Source organism: Camellia sinensis, chromosome 6, assembly GCF_055761805.1.
Source record: "Camellia sinensis isolate YWXY chromosome 6, ASM5576180v1, whole genome shotgun sequence".
Taxonomy (NCBI): domain Eukaryota; kingdom Viridiplantae; phylum Streptophyta; class Magnoliopsida; order Ericales; family Theaceae; genus Camellia; species Camellia sinensis.
The window spans coordinates 96,961,175-96,978,600 of record NC_138966.1 but is presented as its reverse complement, the minus strand read 5'-3'; the positions used below and the strand labels follow the sequence as shown (position 1 = coordinate 96,978,600).

Genomic DNA, 17,426 nt, shown 5'->3' with positions numbered 1-17,426 from the left:
TAACAAGTAACAATCAAATCAATTCAAATTTTAGATATTCAATTTTTATGTAAAGTTTTTTTTTTTTATCGGCAAAGAGAAATTCCATTAAAAACATGAAATTTACAAGTACAAAGAAATAAACGCAATGAGAGAGATTCGAATAATTGAAGTAGAATCTGAAATGATATAAAATTTGAAGGTATCCAAGAAGAACAAAAAAAAGTTTAATCTCAAAATAGTGAATTAGATTGGGATGAAGCTTGTTAAAGTGAAATCAATTATTTTGAATCCTCCCAATAATAAAAATAGTTTGGTTTTTGCTTTTGGTATTAAGCGTTGAACTTACTTAGATTTTGGTAACTTACAATTTAAAATAATTGGGACTCACTAGTAAAAAATAATTTGTTTTATGTTTGGTGTTGAGGGTTGGATTTAGATGGGTTTTAATTAGTTAAAATCAATTTAATTGGGACATTCCATGTAATTGCGGTCTAACCAAAAGATTATATTTAGCCATAGTATTAAGCATTAGATAGGGCCCTATTTTTTTGCCCAAATATGGGACCCAAAGCAGTTGTTTTGCCGGTTAGTGCAGAGGTTAGAAATGAGTCGAACCAAGCCAAGTCAAGCTTTTCAGTATTTGAGCTCAGCTCAAAAATTAATTTAGTTCAAGCTTGATGTAACATGCCTGAGGGCATTCATGCGCATTAAATAGTTCAGACTCTCGATTTCTTTGATCTAGTTTCATTAGTGCAATGTGAAACATGAATGAGAGTCCAGATTTGACAACTTTTAAAAAATCTATTTTATTGCAAAACCCTTGCTAGAAATGGACTGCGTCATCAAATTTCAGAGTCGCCACCTAATATTTTGAGAAAATTAGGAAACGCATGACTGTGTCAAGGCCACTGTTCGTCATAACCAAAGATGCTTGGCTCGAAACCTTAGGTATGAGAGGGGAATGTCAATAATGAGCACCCCCGCTCACCCGATCAAATGTCGGCCTCTACTAAACCATGATATGAGTTTTATTTACTTTATATGTTCATATTCTAATTATTTAATAAATCCTAAAAATTACTATGTGAAACATACAAGTATAGACAATGTCATTCATTTTGGAACAATTTGATTTTATGTATTTTGAAAAAGAGTTTTGAAGATGTACAATTCTCCACAATCATGAAAACCATCATCTCAAATTAAGCGGCACAACCTCTATCCACTAGCATTCATAAAGTTATATCACATAAGCAAATAGCCTCATGGTATAATACTAAATATAGTAAGAAAAATACACACAAACGGCACTACAAGATATTGCACTTTTGGCGACTACTTTTGGCGACGACGTCAATTTTTCATCGCTAAAAGTATATTTTTGGCGACACAGTGATCAATTTCGTTGGTAAAAGTATACCTTTACCGACGCAACTTTTTGTCGTCGCTAAAAAGGCATAACATTATTTTAGCGCCAATTTTTTTGGTTGGCGCCAAAATTTCAAAACTTTTATCTACGAGGCTTATGTTTTAGCAACACAATGAGCGTTGCTATTAGTGTGCTTACTTTTGGCGACGACAAATTGGCGTAGGTAAAGAGTTAACCATTTAGCGACGATGACACTATTCGTCGGTAAAAGTTTTGCTAGTGGAATGATTTGATTTAGTGATTTGTGTTTTTTATTATAATTTTTGAAAGAGTTTTAAATATTTTAGTTACTTAATTGTAAAATTAAAATGATCATTGAATTAGATCACAAAATGAACCCATTGAACACAGTTTTAAGTTGAGATGACTAATTTGAGATAATTTAAATTTTTTCAAAGAATATGGTTAGATTATCAATTTCAATATGTTTGTTTTTATTTTCAGGAACTAGTTTCAAAATTTTTTTTCCTAAAAAACTAAAAACAAATTGGGTGAACAAAAAAATACTTATTATTTTTGTATATTTTTATCTTTTAGGTCATAAATACTTTTTAAAATTTTAAAAATATAATTTTCAACCACAATAATGGCGTCTCTCACCCCTGGCATCCTCTCCAAACTTCTCCAAAATCTTAGCAACACTGTCGCCGGAGGGTATCGACAAGAAAGTGGGTGTGAAAGGAGAGATTGAGGGTTCGGGAAAAGATGGGTTAGAGAGAGAGAGAGAGTCTGCCTTCTCTCTAGAAATTGCCTAAATTTCTAGGGTTTTCTCATTCAATATTTCGTTGATAATGGCTGATCTCACATCTGATTTACGCAATTTGGCTACGATGGCTGATGGGTTAGTGACTGAAGGTTCTCATTCGCCTAAGGGGAGTTCGCACTTCGTGAAAGATTTACTGTTGGAGAGGGATTTGTTAACATTGATGGACATCGTGAAGCGAAATGGGGGTAAAAATCAGTCTTCTACCTCCGAGATCGTTTTGGGTATAAGCCCTAGGGCTTCGATTGGGGTTCAGTCCGAGGTCCCTACTCCTAGTTCCTTTGTCGAAGCTATGGGTGGTCTCTGTTTCGAGATCCGAGACCTTGCTCAGTAACAAAAGCTTTGTTTTGGGGGAGAAGTGGCGTCGAGCCCTATCGTTGTTCATTCGCAGGTATGGCTAAGGACTTATGGGTCAATTGCTTGGGCTGTTTGAAATGCCTGATCATTAGATTTTTCTTAACTAATTCATGTATTGAATCAATTTTACAGCACTGCTACAAATGTTGAGATTGAGTTGCCTGTTCCAGCCGATGCTACCAACCCAAATGTTTGGACATCATTGGGATCTGCTTCATATGCACCAGAAAATGATGCTTTGATCTGGAAAATTAAATCTTTTCCTGGTGGTAAGGTGAGAGTTTACCTCAATTTTTTCTCAGTGTATTGTTTGCTAGTAATTTCTTGTTCATGGCTATTGGTTATGTGGGGCTACAGTATCTTTTCCACTTGAAATTTTGACATGGAATTTTGACACTCTTTGCAAATTCAATTTAGGAATATATGCTTAGAGCGGAGTATACTCTTCCCAGTATAACATCTGAAGACGCAGCTCCTGAGAGAAAAGCTTCTATACGTGTGAAGTTTGAGATACCATATTTTGTTGTTTCAGGAATCCAGGTTTCCCCTCTCAAATACAATTTTTTTTTTATTTTAATTTTTTATTGAATAGAAAATTCAGATATTGTTGCATGTATATCTGCAATGCTTCATTCTTTCTGTGTCTGCTGTGTTTGCGTCTTTTTTTTCATTTTTTTTAATCTATCTAGACAAAGGTGGAATGGATAAAACCAAACCTTGTGTTCCAATCAGGAATGATAAACCAAAACCAAACCAAACTTTGTGTTCCAATCAAGTGGGAGGATTCATACTTGATGTGGTTGAACACTCAAATCTGATGCAGGATATCACTCCCTGTTATGTGCATGTAGCCATGCACCTACCATTACTGCACTGCTCTCCTTGATCAAATCAACAAATATAAAAAATAAATAAATAATAATAAAAAAAGGTTGGTTGTTGGACTGAGAATACTATTTCACTCACTTCCCAGGATTGCATGATACATAAATCTGCATTTTGTATGACTCTTATTTGGGTTTCATTATGCCCTGAAATGCTTGTCCTCCCAACAGAGGTCATGAATGACTCTAAACGACTGCTCCTCTGTAACTACCTATTCCAATATTACTTTCTTTTGACTCTGCATTAAAAGGGCCAACCTTCTTTTTAAATTCACAGATGTGGATACAAAAAAAGGCCAAACTACTCTCTGTCTGTCTCAGCCATTTTGGCACTGTAATTTGTCATTAGCCATTGACAGAAGTTGTGCTTGTTGAATTGGTATTCCTACTCCTGCACTGTATTTCCTTTTAGAATAGAATAGCATGTTGAACTTAGAGATGTGGTTTTCCACAGATGTTAGTGATTGAGCATGATTGAACCTATGTATTATAATTATTCTGATTCTTGCTTGCTGCTTTCTACTGCTGGGATGTGAAACTTCTAAACCTTAAGCGAAGGGGTTGATGCCTACTTGCCCTAGTTCTGGTCTTGTTCTTGTTCTGAGGAGTGAACAGTGCCACTGGTTTTAACTTTGAAATTTATTTTATTTTATTCAAGTTGGTTGGGGAAACTGCTTTGGTGACTCTTCATGATGATGTATTCCTGCTGTTTGGTTCTTCTGGATGCTCAGTTTGGTTCTGAACGTAACGTAACAACCATAATAAAATAATATCCTTTATTTATGTAAATGTTGTGTTTTGTAGGTTCATTACCTAAAGATTATCGAGAAAAGCGGCTACCAGGCTCTTCCATGTGTGAGATACATAACCATGGCCGGCGAGTATGAACTAAGACTTATGTGAAAATCTACTTCCACCTATTGGTGTTCTCAATCTCTACAAACTCGCATGATTTTGCACTTTCGTGGGAAAAATGAGCCTATAGGAGAGTTAAATTGCCCCTATCCAGACAAATAGCTAATTGAGCAAATTCTTGTGCGTCCGTTTTCTTTGTTGAAGTCATTGTTGATTATCAACCAGAGGTTTGTAGAAGTTGATGTTTATTAGCAAAGTTTATTCATACACTTGTGAAAATCAAGTTAACTTTTGTGAATTAAAGTTTGTTTGTTCGTGATATTTTTTTGAACTCGTCCGCTTTTTATGTTTTTATTATTAATTCAAAAAACCGAAGGTATATGCATCAGCACAAGATGATTGTCATGGTAATTTATGTATGATAGAAAAGCCTTGTTCTTGTGATGTCAGAGCTTCATGTGTTCACTTACATGATCATCTGACGTCTACTTGCATTACAACCTAAACTGATTGATGTGCTCTTTGACATCAAGGCATTAATCTTTCCTTTGGCAGGTACGCATCTTTTGGACCCGAATATGCCTACCCACAGGTCAGTAAATTCAAATCTCAACTGCTAATGGGTATTTTGGTACTCCAGTTAGTTCTGGAAAGGAATATGTGCACAATCGTGATGTGTTCTGTCTATTTTTTCAGGGTGTCTACAATCCTCACATGGGTCAGCATTACCTTCAAATATATGGCGTACCAAGCACAGTTAACACAAATATTGTCCCATATGGACAAATGGGTCATCCTCTCTTTGGCAACCATGGGTATCCAACCATTCAGGGCTATGTGACACCAGGTCGTCATGTTCTGCAATATGGGGGACCCCTCGTTAATGGAGTAACTACAGACACTATTACCATAACTCAAGCACCATACCTTGCAGGTAACTCTCTCTCTCTCTCTCTCTCTATGCTTTGAGCTGGGAAATGAGTGTGAAAATGATGCATACCAGATTTGGCATATAGCCAAAAAAATTATCAACCTGGAGTTGCTACTAGAATTTTGTTAACAATACATATTTGCGTATGTGCATACGCCTAGGTATATAAATGTCCATCCATGTTACACACAGACATGCAATTCTATAAGCATTACAGTTTTGATTGTCAATACAATGATCATTAAGTAGAGACCAATTCATTCTTGCACAGATCCAGGATCATGTGAGATGTTTAGGATCAATAAAGATGTGTGATTATGGCTAAACTGAAGGTAGCTTGATGAGGCATCCTTTTGGCTGCTGTATGGCTGATCTAGCAAGTTTTTTTCTTCTTTTTCTTCTTAGAAGCTTCCAACCAACCATACAACTTTTGGTTAATACCTTCCTATATGATGTTTAGCTCCTGGCAGGAGCTATTGTTGGACTAAAGGGGTTAAAAAAAAAGAAAATGTTATTTCAAATCTGCCTTCTTAGAAGAACATATTGATGAAGAAGATATTCTCTAAGCAATACTATATCCTATAATAAGGTTATTTATGTGATGGTTGGCACTGCTTTAAGGGTGAAGTTTTAGGAATTGTTGGTTTGATTATGCTCCGCAAAGTTGTTACTCTGACCTTGTAAGGATTGGTTAGGACAGAGATGTTAGTGGCTAATATTGTCAGTATTAGTAAAGTGATTGTTCTCTTGTCAGTATTGGAGCTTGAGGATTTGTTTGAATATTTGCATCCCCAATAGCCAATATGAACAACAATGCCTTTCATCTTGGCTAATTGTATTCTTAAGTATCTTGAATTAGATGTCTACTAAGCGAAGTTATCTCCCAACAGCAAAATAATAATAATAATAATAATAATAATAATCTAAGAACTAATTTGATTGCTGTTTTTTTTTAGTATCCTGAACTACTGGCATCTGCAATGCTTGCTTTATGTTGATTTACGATTATTGATGCAGATTTTTGGTAAGATTTCTCTTCCTCCCTCCCCCCATCTCTTTGTGTTTGTGTGAAACTGAAAATGACATCTAATTTCAATTGGTTTCCAGTGATGCAAATCTCCAGCTTCTCTTCACTGTTGGGGAGAACGCAAATTTCCAGCTTGAAAATGATATTGGATTTCTATCAGTTTTTTGCTCATACCTTTCAGTAGATGTTTCGTGTAAATAGTGAATTGTGCATATTTGCTGGCTGCATACAGGTATTTTCACAGGACAAATCCATTTATGAAGCTGTGGAGAATGCATTCATCACAATATATGTAAGGAAGATTCCAGTAGAAACTGCTAAAAACCTTTTACATTTTGCTATAGATTCAAACATTGGTGATCTTGCAGCTCTGGAGTTTATAGTTGGTGCCTTGGTATCCAAAGGTGATATAACTACAAGCACGGTATGCTTCTCTCCTCGTCTTTCAATAATCTTTTACAAATCGTAAGTTAGTTGAAATCTTTTGGTTGAGCTATTTTTGATGATATTCATAGGTGGACAAAGAACTACATTTTTGTCATACTATTCATGCATGCTTGGAGCATAAGAAGTCTAGCTCTTGCCAAGATTGAGCTAGGGTTGCAATTGACCTGAGTTGAACCAAACATTTGGCAGTTTGAGCTCAGCATGAAACAGTTGGGTTGAGCCATACTATCTTTTATTTCCTTTCAATTTGAACCCTTTCCGAGGTATGCTATGGATATATGCTATATCCTTTTGTTTTATCTTTCTGCTGAAAAATCTGCAATTTTGTCATTGATATGCAAATTGAAAAATAATGATGTTAAATAAAAGGATAAAAATGATTTATACCATTGTAAAACTTAAATTAGTAGATATCAGACAAATATGTTGTTTACATATATGCTTTTCTGATTTTGAATGATCTGTCATGCTTTAAGGCTTTTGCCTTTTCAAAATTGGTGAGGAGAGTGCATCACATATTTATTTAGTTCATTTTTACTCACAACAAAGTTTTTATATCATTATAAATACATGACTCCCCAGTTATTTTCAAGTGTATCCACTGAAGATTCGGAGAAATGAGGTAAAAATTGAAATCTATTACTTACATGTTTGAATTAAGTATTGTTTCTTGCATTGTTTCATTTATCATCTGGGAATTTTTTGTTTTGCAGGTCTTGATAGATACAGATCACTGCTATTGTGTAATTCTAAATGCAGATGGTGGGGCAACATTTCCTAGTGAAAAGACTGCACAAGATTGCAGTTCTAGTGATATTTCTTCTTTGAAAATCAACACTGGTTCTGGAAAGACAGATAAGACAAAGGTTTGATGTATTCATTAGTTTATGCGAAGAATACTAGTATTTGTTTCATGATTTGCTTGAGTTTCTGATTTTTTTTTTTTTTTTGGTTGTTGTTGTTTTTCTTCGTTATCCCTAACGTGAAATAATGTTCTTAATTATGAGCTGAATAATTGTACTGTGTTTCTATCCAGTTGCTCACCTAGGGATGTGCTATTGTTGTCTTAAGAAATCATGACTATATGTCGTGCTGGACGAAGTATATTGTGACTATGTGCTATTTGTTGTTCTTCACACCATAGTTTGAGTAGCAGTTGTCTCCAACTATATCTATATATCTCAGGAGTGATAGTTTTGTTTGCTTTACATTCCTTAACTTATCCAGGGTTGAGCCTACAACTTGATCTTAGTATTTCTATTATTTATTGTGTATGTTTTTCAGTTGCCACTTTGCTACTGATGAACAATCACTAAACTAGTGTTTTAATTCTTAAAAATTGATGGGATTTTGCTTATATATTATATATAAGGGTCAGAATTTCATTTCAATACATTATTTTAGTTAGCTTGGAAATAGAAACATGAGGAAAGCATAAAAAAATGTTTGTAAACAAAAACCAAAACCTACCTTAATGGATAATTGAACATGGCTACACTAAACAAGGTTTACGAATTGCGCGCGCACACACACACACATATGTATATATAAAAGAAGAAGAATAAACATAGACAACAAGAGGGTGATATGCACAGTCTTATGCGTAATTGTTTACGATCTAAAACTAAAGCAGATGAGAGAGGTTGAAGAATAAAAAACTAAAGCAGTTGCCTACTTGAATATAAAACTCAAGTAAAGCAAAGTGACTATTTCCTTAGTCTGCTCTTGCCATAAGAATTATTGACACAGCTTCAACAAGGAGGGACAACAAATATATATATATATATATATATATATATTGTAAGCAAATAAATAAAAAGAAGACCCAACCCTATACACTAAATCTATAGATTCTATATTGAGGTTGTGGTACTACTTGAGGAACTTGGACACCATGCTCCATTCCAAGGCCCTGCTGTAAGTGTGAGCCTTGTGCACTGGGTATAACCTTTTTTGTCTGGATTACACTCTCCTCTTGTTGGTTTAGCATTAGGCATGGCTGGCTGAGATGCAAATTAGCAGCCTCTTGATAAATATTTTGGTCAAAGATAAAACTTGAAAATCTGAAATCTTAACTTTTGTCAAGTGTTTTCATAAAATGCTAATTGATTACACCCCCAAACACATAACACACAATTTATTCCTCATTTAAGAGAGTGGAGGGCTTTGGTTTGTTCTAAAGTAATAGCATCTTAATGGGTTGGTAGTTTGTGATTGCAGAGTTCTTGCCCAAGTTGCTTACTTTGGTTCTCACTAACAATCAACTAACGAATTTGGTTGAGATTGATCCTCTTGCATCACTCCCTAAGCTGCAGTTTCTTAGTCTTCTTGATAATAATATCACTAAATGCTTTCAATTTTAAGTGATCATGGTTAGAGCACAGGATCCATTTCACTAGAGCTGACTTGAGATACCTCTAAATGAACGATTAGGCACAAAAATTTTGGCATGATCAAGTAACGCAGATTATTATGTTCTTCCTCTTCCATGATTATGTCTTATGTTATTTTATTTTGCAGGATGTAACTCTAAATTAAGTTAATAAAGTTTGATTAAGTAGCATGTACTTGTTATTTTGAAATGATAGTTGAAATGGGAGAATAAATGGAGGGAGCAAAGTCATCATTGGAGCAACATTGCTAATATATAGCATTTTGTCTCTTTTTATTGCTAAATTATAACAATATTCAACATGTAGCTATTGAACCATTGGAGACTAGAAAATTCACAAGACAGCACTAGGAAACCATAGGAGATTTTTTTTACTTGCCAGGAATACGAGAACTGATAGGCTGCTTCTTAGTAGTGATATGGCTTTGATAACATGTAAATATTGGAAACAAAAAGTGGAATTAAAATTTGGTTAAAAAAAAAAAAAACTAATGGCTTTGCGCAGAAAACAACACCTGACCTAATATTACACTAGTGATTGTGTAAACCAAGTCAAATCTAATTTACTATAAACTTACAACTAAATGATTCTTGAATATTCCAATACAAATTTAAGTAATTTCATATCTTTGAACAATGCTTTTCAAATGATAATTTAATTGTGTCTTGGTTATGCCACTTGATAGTAAATTTGTTTGTGTTAGGTGTTTAACCCAATTTAACAGGGATTGGCACAGGGGAATGGCCCTTTTTCTTTGTTTATTTATGTTAGGTGTTCTAATATCATATTAGATGATGTTATTGTTAATGTCTACTTTTCTTTTTTGAATTGCAGCAAAATTAAAACGGTAATAGAGTTGCTTGAGGGCATTCATTTTGTTTCTTCTGTGGAGGCCATTTCTCTTGGTGCCCAAGCTGGTATTCATCCATGGATAATTTATGACATTATTTCTAATGCTGCTGGAAATTCATGGTAAATTATTGTTCACAATTCTTTACTGAGGATTATGTTGTGTGTTTAAAATTTAAATATTTCTAGTCCTAAAGCATTCCTTATAAGCATTCTGATCTGAAATTGCCAATTCTAGATCAGGCACAACCTTGATAGATGAGACTGCTAATAATCTGATTTGCACCATGGGCACCAGTTGAGACCATGGCACTGATTGGCACTCTCTGTTTCTGACAATGAACTGATTTTGTAGAACCCATGCCTTTAAAGAAATTAGCTGCAAAATTTATTGAACACTGAAAGCCCTTCTTGTTATGTGCTTACATGTATACACATACATGGGAACATCTGTTTACTTTCAAAGATCTGTGCATTTTTATACTAACTCAATAGGTATTCAAGGCTTTGGTGGTTGGTGTTGGTATATGTAAATGCCGTAGTTAGTTTTTTTTTTCATGACATTCCTGGAACTTGCTAGCGTTTTCTTAAGCAGATACTGTGTTACGTTGCTACTAGACATCATTCCGTTGGATTCAATTTTACAGGGTTTTCAAGAATCATGTTCCCCAGTTGCTAAGGGATAATCAAACCAAACATCTCATGAATACTTTGTTCAAAATTTGGTAAGTCTTCTCATGTTGTAAGTTTCTTAGTGTTGTTCAAGTGTATTATGAGTAATTTCTTTACTTCTTGACTTTGAAGTTAAGTTCAATGGGGATTTTGGGTGAATTAAATGCTAACTGCAGTTTTATAATTCCATTCAAATTATGCTTCCTTTCTTCTGATGGATTTAGCATTTAGGACATTTACTTGAGGACCATCTGCTAAATGCATACTAAAATTTTAGACTTGAACACCACTCGGTAATCATTTCTTCATCAATGAATTTGGACACATTGAGACTTTCAATAATGATTTTTGAGATATTGATACTGTAAGGTAGACCTCAATTCAGAATCACATTCTTAAATGGGTCTCTTATCCACTTATTTTTTTAAGAACTCATTATTGATAAAATAAAGTAATGTACGAAATAAGTTCCCATTAAGAAAACTTATGTTTTTATGAAGTAGAAAATAGAAAAGACTTATTTGGCTAGGCATTGAAGTGTAGAAGTGCTAATGTGAGAAAAAAATAAGCTAGTTATCTTAAATACTAGAATCCTATTCAGCTTAATCACTTTATTGGAAAGACCTTAAGTGGACAGCTTTGTCATTCTAATCTAAACAAATTCTTGTTCAAATCTTTGAACTCTTATTCAATAGAGATCTCTTTGTGAACTGCAAAGCTAAAACTAAACCAAACCAAACTAAGCCTTGTGTCCCCAATCAAGTGGCGTCAGTTACATGAATCATTTTCCTCTATTTCGCTCTATCAAGGGCTGGATGAGTCAATTATGCCTGATGGGTTTTGGTCCAACTTGAAGGGTATTGTTTTGGATATGGCCAAATCATGTACATTTCCTCTTCCACTTCTGGCAGTTGCTTTTCAACATCTAATAGCAGGTATGTATCTGCATGATTTACAGTTTCTCACAACCATAATCTGTAGGTGGCAGCTATTAATGTTTTGGAGCAACCTGATACTCACTTTGTTAATTTCCAATTGTCCTTTCACAGGCTCCTCTCATGGTCATGGAAATGATGGTGATGACACATTCATCAAGGTTGTTCTCATGAACTAATTTCTTTTATATAAAAGTTATATTATGTGGCTTTTTTTACTTGCTTTGAGGTTATGTAAATATTAACATGCCATTTGCTAAGTAGACACACCTGTTCTTGCACAGGCTTGGGAGAAAGTATATGGGGTGAACATTACCAATGCTTTCAATATGGTACAAACTTATTTATGAAAAAAAATATTAATAAAATGTCATTCCGAGTCAAGTCTGCTGCATCAGATGGTCAATTAGGTATCATATATTACACTGCAGAACAGCATCTGCTGTCTCTCCTAAAGTTTGTGTTGACTAAAAGGCATTCTACTGGTGGTCTTTATTTCTTTGTAGTTGAGGTAATAATGCCATTGTCGTATATCTATTATAGATGTAGTGTAATAAGTTGCTTGTTGCTTTGATAATTGTTTCAGATATGTTGAAAATTTGCTGCCGAAGTCTGGATACGACTTGTATTGCTCATCAATAAATTGCATCTCTAGATTATGCTGGTCCATTTTCTCTTAGAAGTGGGAGTTGTTTCCTGACTACAGATAACTATATATCAGTTATAGAATAAATAGAAAACTTATGTTTAGTAAAATTTACCCAAATCTATATGTCGTTTTCAATCTATAAGTTTAGTAAAAACATATAAGATTTACCCAAATCTATAAGTTATTTTTTTTATAACCTTTTTTATAAGTTTAGTAAAAAAAAAAAAAGGTGGCTTCAACTAGATCATCATTTATTATGAATGAAAAATGAAGTACAATTCGGAAATTGAAATAGTTTCACAAACACACAACCAAATCGATTTCAATTAACCCATTGTGGTGTACTTGAATTGAGTGTTTTTATATAACTTACTCTCCTAGTGTAAACATGACAGCCAGTGAATTAGTTTGAATTTTTACTTAACTTAACTTCTGTTAACCTGATGGCTTAAAAGTTACTAAGAATTGTATAGTTTTGAGGGTTGTTTGAACAATTGATGCAGCTTGTTTGGTGGATACTTTTGTGGCATGATGCTGTGTTGCGTTGAATCTGGTGCTGATTGGCTCTGTTCTGTGTGCTCTGCCTCTGATGCAGCTTTTGATTGATGCGATCTGTTTGTCCTGATTTCTGATTTGGTTGAGTTGTTTTGTTGCTGGTTTTGTTTGATTTGTTTTCTGACTGTTTTAGTAAATGAGGTAAACTGCTGCGTCAATTCTGATTTGGTTATATGATTTTGTTTGGGTTGCCAAGTTGAAATGGTTTTCTGAACTGGTGATGATCTGTGTTGAATCAGTTTGCTGATCTGCTATTCTTCTGGTTCTGCTGTGATGTTGCTGCTGTTGCTGAGATGCTGTGGTGATGTTGCTGTGATGGTGTTTGTTACGATAAGGTGCTGCTGTGTTGTTGTTGGATGTTTGCTGGTGTTGCTGGTGTTTGGAAGGGTGCATGACTTTTTGTCCAATCTGTAATAGATCAGGTTTTCATTAATGGGGGTTGTCATTAGGTGTAAGTTCGGGCAACTGCTGGTGTTTTGGCTAGAAGGGTATGGAGGGGGTATTTTGTGTGATTTCATATCCATGTTATTAGTTTGTTATAGTGGTGCCTGAGGGATGCCTCTTGTAAATCTGTAAATTTTTTTAAAAATTATAAATGAGTTTCAATTATTTTTGTCGTTGCAAATTTGTCGTTGTTAAAAAGTGAAGCTTTCTCGACAAATAATTAGTCGGTAAATGTGTAGCTAAAAGTTTATTTTTGCCGACTTATATTGTGTTGCTAAAAGTGTATTTTTTGCCAATGTCAATTTGTCGTTGCCAAAACTAAAGCTTTATCGACAACCAAATCGTTGGCAAATGGCAACATTTACCGATGTAAATGTGTCGCTAAAAGTTACTTTTCCCCACTCATATTGTGTTGGTAGAAGTGTATTTTTTGCCAATGCCAATTTGTCGTTGCCAAAAGTAAAGCTTTAGCGACAAACAAATCGTCGGCAAATGGCAACATTTGCCGACGTAAATGTGTCGCCAAAAGTTTACTTTTGCCAACGCATATGTTGTTGCTAAAAGTATATTTTTTGCCCATGCAAATTTGTGTTGCGAAAAGTGCCACACAATCATCCTATTTGAATGACTTTTACCAACGCAAGGTAAATTGCCGACGATGGATGGAGGCTTTTAGCGACGACTATGTTCGTCGCTAAAGGCATTACTTTTACCAACGCAATCATAATTTCGTCGGCAAAAACTTTTGCCAACTCACTTTTGCCTACGGGTTGCCAACGTAGCTTTGTGTGTCGGCAAAACTCTTTGCCAACGAATTTTTCCTTTTAGCAACATATTTTGTTGCGTGGCGAAAAATGCAATTTCTTGTAGTGCGGGATGCTAAAGCATAAAAACTTACATGTTTGACGTCCCACGAACAAGCTACAAAACCAAGTTAGGAAAATATGCATGATCTTATATACAAGACTCTAGTGCAATTCACTCATGACATGCAAAAGATCCGGCTTCTAAAATATGACATATGAATCATCTCAAGGCATGGAACTACGCACAAAATTAAATAATAGACAATTAAATCTATAGACATAAATCTAGCCGGATCTCATGGCATAAGATATGGAGGCAAAGCATGAGTATGATGACATGCTAAAATATTATATCATACATGTTAACAAATATAAAAAGCACGTAAAAGAATGGGATGGCAAGAAGCGGGAATGATGGAATTATTACAACACTTTGAATAATTACATATCCAAATAAGGGATGAGAGGAAGGAAAATATTACAACAAAATAAAAACCTCACAACTCTCTCAAACTAAAAAAGAAAACCAAAGCTTCATGTGCATCGAAGGCCACCGAAAACTATTCTGCTTGACGCAGGAAGATTGCTCTGTTCTGTCTGGAGAAACTTATTTTGCGGGAGCACTATTCATCTCGGGACACTATTTACCGCCAACAGTACTATTCACCACGACAATTACTATTCACCTTTCTTGGTTATTATTCATCTTATCGGGAATTTTTCGTTCGTAGTTATTATTCATCGTCAGAGGCACTATACATCGTCGGGATTACTATCCACCTCCGGAGTTTACTATTCACTGCCGGATGTTACTATTCACCGCCAGTCACTATTCATCCGATGGGGTCACATCTTTAACAAATCAGGTGGTTCGACCGACCATTTAAAGTGGTAAAATTACAACAATTTATATATAACTAGTAAATTACAACATGTTATTTAAAGCAATAATTAAATAGTTTATATACAATAATAAATTACAGCAAATATGTGGGTGGTACAGCCTTCTCGTTAAAACAATAAAATAGTTATAAAAAGATATAAATGAAGTATTTAAACAAATTGTATCACATTTTAAATTAAATGAAAGTTTGTGAAAATTTACCTTTCGGGGAAATGATGATTTTTTTTTTTATTTACAAACTTTCTTCTGATCACTCTCAAGGTTGTGGAGTATGTTGTTGAAATCTTAGAAAGAAAGTTCAAGTTTTAGCTTTGGTGAAGTTTTAGGTGGTATATATCAGCGGATATTAGTGAAATGTAGGAAAATGGTGGTAAACTCTTTCTTTGATCAAAGTTTAGATCTCTTTCTCATCAAAAAAATTTCACTACCCCTCATATTTATAATGGCCTTCTATATATAGGCCAAAAACCAAGTCCCCTTCATGCTTTGAAAGGCTAATTTTTATTGAAAAACCAATTTTGAAAAGCCAAAACCTCTTCAATTTTTGCAAAGCCAAAACCCATTTATTTGTTTGAAAGGCCAATTGTTAATAGTCAAAACCCATTCATTTGTTTGAAAGATCAATTGTGAATAGTCAAAACCCATTCATGTTTTGAATAGGTCTAAATTAATTTGGCTAAAACGGGTGTAAAGTTGAGATTAAAGCTTAAATTTGATTTTTTTGGTGAGAAATTCATAAATAGCACATTATAATTTCAATCATTGGGTGTTCAGAAGAAAGTGCCCAAGTCTTAGAGTCGGTCAAAATAGGGGGTCTACAATTGCCCCTCTTTGACAGAACTCAAAATCATTGCTTAATGTGAGTGAATGTCAAAACCCCAAGACAACCTTTTTGACAAGGCCGTAAAGACTTGGGCAAACAAATAAGATGCAAACACAAGTTGGTTGAACCCGAGGATTGCCTACGTATCCCATTGCAAGGAATCAAATCAGCATAGTTAAGGGGCAAAATGCAAATGATATGCTCAAAATGCAATTGCAAGTTGGACTTACATGCTTCATGTAGTCGTTTGTTTAGAAAATTCATGATTATGTAATAGGATGCAATGAGCAATAATCAAGTCAACATCATATGAATGAAAACAAATCTAACCATGCATCACATGGAAAGGAGTAATCAAATAAAAATTCCAAACACGTTTCACGCGAAAGGAGGGAACAGTGCAATCAACAGGCATATCTCTCTGTATTTCATACGGAGAGAGGGAAGGTTGTAACCAAGGAAAGTGATGTTCTAACGCGTTTCACGGGAAAGGCTGGGAGGGTGTTGTAACCAAATAACAATCGTGTAACCAACAAGTGTATCTAAACGTATTTTATACGAAGAAAGGGAAGGTTTTAATCAAGGAGAACAACAATGGTGTAACCAACAGGCGTATCTCAGCGTATTTTATATGGAGAGAGGGAAGATTTCAACTGAGGAAAATAACAATGGTGTAACCAACAGGCATATCTTCACGTATTTCATACAAGGAGAGGGAAGGTTTTAACCGAGTAAACAACAATGGTGTAACCAACATGCGTACCTAACAATATCTTATACGGAGAGATGGAGGGTTTTGATCGGGTAGAATAACAATGGTGTAGCCAACAGGCGTACCTAACCTATCTCATACGGAGAGATGTAAGGTTTTAACTAAGGAGAAGAACAATGGTGTAACCAACAGGTGTATCTCAACGTATTTCATACGAAGAGAGTGGAGGTTTTAACCCAGTAAACTTGAAATCCTAAAGCATTTCTTGCGAAAGGAGGAAAGGTGGTATAACCAACAGGTGTACCTAACTGTATTTCATACGGAGAGGGGGAAGGTTTTAACTGAGTAAACTTGAAAATCCTAGTGTGTTTCACGCAAAAGAAGGAAAGATAGGATGCGATGATATGCAAAATACGTCTTACATATATATATGTATACACACAGGCAAACTATATACATATACGGATACATACATGTACATACACAGACAAAATATATACATATTTACATGTACACAAACATATACATACATAATATATACACACATAGATACACACATATACGTATACACGTATACATATCTCTCTCTCCTCCCCTAATTTTGTCTTTCTCTCTCTCTCTCTCTCTTCCTTCATCTTCTTCGAGCATCGTGCTTGGTGCATGATTTCAACAATCGCAGCGCCTGACCAACAGGCTACCCTGATATTCAACGATGTCTCAAGCCTACTCTCTTCTAACATGGCCTCTTCTTGTGGTTCTCTCACTCTTTTTTCAGACCTCAACGAGTCCATGATAAAGATGACCGATTCTGACTCACATGAATCTCAATCATGTGCTCCTCCTCCTTTCTCTGTTTTCAGCTTTCTAGTGATGTCAGTTGAGCAAATAATGGCGGCACAATCTGACATCGAAGCTAACTCGTATATGCTGAGGTCATGTGTGGAGACCATCACTGCGGTCTCCAACTTGTCCCTTCGACTGCAGAACAGGACGTTTGATGTACATCAAT

At 35.0% G+C, this 17,426-nt stretch overlaps 3 long non-coding RNA genes across 4 annotated transcripts; all 3 read left to right on the top strand.

Moving 5' to 3' along the window:
• Positions 1-2,666: 2,666 nt before the first annotated feature.
• Positions 2,667-5,326, top strand: LOC145792338 (uncharacterized). The gene is made up of 4 exons (XR_014331721.1): positions 2,667-2,805; positions 2,949-3,071; positions 4,826-4,862; positions 4,967-5,326. It is a non-coding gene; the product is annotated as an uncharacterized LOC145792338 (long non-coding RNA).
• Positions 5,327-6,402: 1,076 nt separating this feature from the next.
• Positions 6,403-7,524, top strand: LOC145792337 (uncharacterized). Of its 2 annotated transcripts, XR_014331720.1 has the most exons (4): positions 6,403-6,520; positions 6,597-6,652; positions 6,744-7,297; positions 7,389-7,515. It is a non-coding gene; the product is annotated as an uncharacterized LOC145792337 (long non-coding RNA). The 2 variants fall into 2 exon arrangements; XR_014331719.1 differs by having other exon boundaries at positions 6,744-7,524.
• Positions 7,525-9,926: 2,402 nt separating this feature from the next.
• On the top strand, positions 9,927-11,675 carry LOC145792336 (uncharacterized). Its single transcript, XR_014331718.1, has 3 exons — positions 9,927-10,040; positions 11,446-11,524; positions 11,639-11,675. It is a non-coding gene; the product is annotated as an uncharacterized LOC145792336 (long non-coding RNA).
• The last annotated feature ends 5,751 nt before the right edge of the window (positions 11,676-17,426 follow it).